Source organism: Lissotriton vulgaris, chromosome 2_1 (assembly GCF_964263255.1).
Source record: "Lissotriton vulgaris chromosome 2_1, aLisVul1.2, whole genome shotgun sequence".
NCBI lineage: Eukaryota > Metazoa > Chordata > Amphibia > Caudata > Salamandridae > Lissotriton > Lissotriton vulgaris.
Window position 1 is genome coordinate 314,082,242 of NC_141687.1, and position 5,054 is coordinate 314,087,295.

A 5,054-nucleotide genomic window follows, 5' to 3' on the forward strand; every position below is an offset into this window, starting at 1 on the left:
TAATAACGTCAACTGCGTGCTTTGTAAGGAAAAACCTTTTCATATAAAGGACTACAGTCTACGGAAAATTATAAACTGAATGGAAAAAACAACCTTCACCCAAAATATATTAAAAATGCACAACTTTGGAAAAAAGTGCCACTATCTTCAGTTTTGGCTGATCCCTCTCTGGATGTTTGGAGGAATCGGTTGTCTAATGCAGAATTTCTGCCACGAATCACTCACAAGTGAACATCTGTGTTTGTTTTTTTTTTTCCAGTAAAATATTTTTCTTTAACGTGACATATTGTCTACTTTTGGGGGATAGTCAAACAACAAGAGAGAAAGGGTCAGACAGTCACTCATATACCCCTTAAGTAAACTTTTTTAAACAACAAAAGAGTGACAAACCAGGTGCAATGCAAACCAGGCAAGAACTATATGACCTTATAACCCGAGTCAGAATAGGGTGGATTGGTGAAGAAACTGTGATTCGAAAAGAACACTCATGCACCAACAAAGTTGGGGGATGAAATTGGGTGAGGGGAGAGGGTGTTGTTGGGTGCTATAATGCTTAATGTGACCGGTAAAATACCAGCAACATAGTGCCTAGTCTCAAGATATTGAGTCCTCTGCAACATACACATTTGAGGCTCAGATGTGCTGGCAGTGTCCTTCCTCCTTCTGATGTGGACAAATTAAGCATCATTGTGTTGTGCAAAAGAAACACTTGTGAACTACACCTTGCAGTGGTAAAAGCTGCATAAGCAGGTGTTGCCAAAATATAACAGTGTATGATAATGAAAAAAGGCCATATTGCTGTTGTTCTTTTGCACTTCATAACCAAAAGAAATTGTTTGAAAGCTACATAAAAACGACTTTTAAAAAAATGTAATCTTCCCATTTCACATAACTCATTTATCATCTTAACAGTATTTGCACAGTAAAACCGTATAGCACCCAAAATGTTTTGAATTCTGGATTCTCAAACCATGAAGAAGCTATATTTGCCTGCCCTCAATATCTGCACACTGCACTCCAGTCTGCCCTCAATATCTGCCCCTCAATGCCGCCTGCCCTGTGCCTGGTGTGAGGCAGCTTCCTTAAGTCCCCCGCCCATTCTTCTGCTCTGTTGATGGGGCATTAATAGTTGGAATCATTGTAGTTACCAGGGACAGGCAGCAATGGCCCCAGGGCATTTATCTTTGACTGGAGCAATGTAAAATATGAGATTTCAGCCACTAAATCGGCCTTTTCTGCCTTCGATCTTTGTAGAAACCAATTTATATTCCACAGCAGACTCGCACTTGCGTGTATCATTGATTCACTCTTTTCTGGCCTGGCCCCCAGTAGATACTGCATGCTCTGCTGAGCAACACTTCTCTACATTCAGTTTCAAAACTGCATTTTCAGTGCCACATTCTGTATTCTCTTCCAAAATGTTATGTTTCAACAAGAACCAACGCTGCAAAATCATTCCTTGAATAATGAACTTACTTTCATGGTTTGCAATAGTGACCCATTCACAAACGTGCTTGGTACAAACACACAGAATATGTACCATGTGCAAGGTGTTCCTGAGACTCGTGAAACAGGTGAAATAAGCTGAAGTCTTTGATTCAAGAGCACCTTACTATTGTCACATCTGGCACTTGCTCAGGATGTTGTAGGTCGGAACATTGTCTTTGTATTTTTATGTATAACCTGTTATTTCCTTCACCTGTAAGTACTGTACATACTTAATAAAGTGGTAGACAGTTTGAGACGTGATCTGATGTATGAATCTGGTAATTGTAATACATCACGAGGGCATGTAAGACAAAGGGCTCTATGTGAATGACTGTATGGGTGGCTCTGTGTGTGTGTGGCTCTGTGTGTGCGCGTGGCTCTGTCTGTGTGTGCGCGTGGCTCTGTCTGTGTGTGCGCGTGGCTCTGTCTGTGTGTGCGCGTGGCTCTGTCTGTGTGTGCGCCTGGCTCTGTCTGTGTGTGTGCGGCTCTGTCTGTGTGTGTGCGGCTCTGTCTGTGTGCGTGGCTCTGTCTGTGTGTGTGTGGCTCTGTCTGTGTGTGTGTGGCTCTGTCTGTGTGTGTGTGTAGCTCTGTCTGTGTGTGTGTGTAGCTCTGTGGGTGTGGTGCGTGTGCGGCTCTGTCTCTGTGTGCGGCTCTGTCTGTGTGTGTGTGCACGGCTCTGTGTGTGTGTGTGTGTGTGTGTGTGTGGTTCTGTGTCTGCGAATACTCTCTACTACTCTCTAATGCTCACCTATTGCCATTGTAAATGACAATACCATTTATTTATGTTTTTAAAAAAAAAATGTCATGAGCAATGCCAATAGCTCTACCTTGGATAATGCCGAGACCATTGCATTGTAAATGCTTGTTATTAATGTGTTGGTTTTGAAAACAGATAAATAAATGGCATTGTCATTTACAATGGCAATACCTTAATCTCTCGTTAATGCGACTTGTATTGCAACTATTTCAGTTATCATTTTGCACTACGATGAAAACTGGCTTGTGCATTTACTCCTGCAGAAGAGTATCAAGAGGAGAGTCAGCAGGCGTCCCTGTAGGAGGTAGTGTATTCAAGACTGTGTAATACAATACATGCTCCCTTCCCAACTCACTTGGTCTCGAACGCCCAGTCATACACTGCATCACCATACATTGCGACACAAATCTGGACATACATTAAAACGAAAAACCGCCTGTTTGTCTATAGTTGATTGTACTCGGTGGCCTTGAGAGAGGAGGCAGAACTGTGGTGAAACTGCTCGGTTTGTGTGTACGAGGGAGGAGAGGAGTCGTATTTGTGACAGAACTTCTGGGTGTGGGCGAAGGAGCTGGGAAGACCTGGCACAAGAGTGGAGGAACGGCAGGGTGCACTGGGGCAGTACGCGATGCCGGTTGAGACGCCTTGGTAAGAAGCACGGTTGCATCACTCTGCACGTGGGTGGTCGGCATGCAGGGCTGTACCCCTATGTCGGAAGCAGAGTTGTATCATCCAGCGCTTGTATTGCCTACCTATGCTCTGCTGAGATGCAGGGCTGCACCCCCCCAGGTTGCTTAGGTTGGATGCAGGGTTGCATCATCCACCGCATGGCTAGGAGACACTGTTGTGAAGGCAGGGGTGCCTGGAGGCACCGCCCAGCGTATGTCAGAGGCAGGCTTGCGTCAGCTAGCGCTTAGCTGAAACGCCCTGTGACTCGCTTGGAGGCAGGGTAGCATCAACCAGAGTATGGTAGGGACCTCGAGCTGCATCAGCCGGTGCTAGACGGGACGCAGCACAGTGCTTAGGTGGGGAGCAGGGCTGGACGGCCCGGATGGTGCAAGGCTGGAATGCAGGATCGCGCAGCTCGGACGCAGGGTGTTACTCACCGGTCCCTGATATGACAAACAGGACTAGTCCCCGGCGCTTACCAAGGCTCAGGGGGAGGTCCTCGGGCCCGGAGTGCATGGGGAGGGCTCGACACATCAACAGGCTGATGTAACCCAGTGCAGCAGGGCCTTCATGGGCAGGCCGGGCAGAGTCAGGGAGAGAGGAGAAGAGAGAGGAGGAGAGAGGAGGAGGAGAGAGGAGGAGGAGATGGAGGAGGAGATGGAGGAGGAGATGGAGGAGGAGGAGGTGGAGGTGGAGATGGAGATGGAGATGGAGGAGGAGGAGGGAGTCAGACCAGACCGCGGGCATCCAGCAGAGAGAGGGGGAGGGTTGGGGGACGAAAACAAGGAGAAGAGAAGAGGCGGGGCGAGGGGGAACAAAAGTAAATGTGTGAAAAGGAGACAGGGTTAAGAAGGAAAGGAGACGGAGCAGATGGAGATGAGGGAAGACACAGTGGTGGGGAGAAGCAGAAAGAAGTGCGCAAGGGAGAAAGAAGAGAGAAGCGAGGGGCAACAGAAAAAGAGAAGTGAGACATTCACAGAAACTGGTGCAAAGTTGAAGTAAAAGACGCGAGAGGAGTAAGAGAAACGAAGAAAGGGTCGGTAAGTTAATACAGAGGTAGGTGGGATGCAGACTGTGGTCACTGATTTTGACTCCCGACTTAAATGAGTTGAAAGAAGATGAACCCATGACGGACTTCACAGGTAAGAACTCTTACAGAGCAGACAGGGCACAGCAGCAGCTGAAGCTGCGAGTGAACCGGAGGCAGCGTCCAGAGGCTCCAGTAACAGGCTGCGTATCACCGGCGTGTGGAGAGAGAGAGAAGCCGCCCGGGCCACCGAAGCAGGAGAGAACGGGACTGAAGGGCGGGAAAGAAGAGAGAAACCCAGAGAACGAGCACGCGTGAGGAGCAGAAGTGCAAAGAAAGAACAACCCTCTTGGAGCAAATCGGGCGAACACGTTAAAAACAAGAAGCACGGGCACACGGACAGCGGGGGGGTGGGAACGGACATTGGGAGGGGGGGGCGGGAAGGCAAGGAAAAACAAGCACTCGCCTGGACTTCCGGCGGCGGTCGGCCACGGAATGGCCAAAACAAACCTGGACAACAACAAAAAAGATAAACCCCGCCCACGGCCACATGACGTTGCGGAATGCGAAAAGTCGTCGGGAACGCCCACGAATCTGGTCCGGCCATGACGGACAGACTAAAAAAATAGCACACACCCACCGCCGCGATGACGATCAGAAAAGGGTGGAGAGGGAAGAAATCGCGGGAACGGCCACGAATCTGGTCCGGCCATGAAGGACAGATCTCTGTTCCAATGGCTAGCCTCCATTTATGGAGCTAGCCAAAGGAATAGAGGGCGGATTCCCAAGCCACATAGTATTCTCATTAGGTTTTCGCCTGCGCGAAAAGCTGCGCAGTGCGGAGCTTTCACTTGGGCGAAACCTAAAAATTAACACCCTTTGTGGGGAGGCTCGAACCCCCCCACACTCATTTCAATTGGGGGGGTCCCTGATGGACCCCCAAGCCCCGGGGACCACCAGCCCCTGGGCTTTTCAAATGTTGGGAGGGTGCCGCGCGTCCCCCCTCCTTGAGCCCTGTGATGGCCCTTTGTACCGCCACCCCCCAGGGCCGGCTCCTACAGTGTCCTGGGGTGCCTATCCCTGGGACACTGCTGTTTGCTATGGCAGGGCATG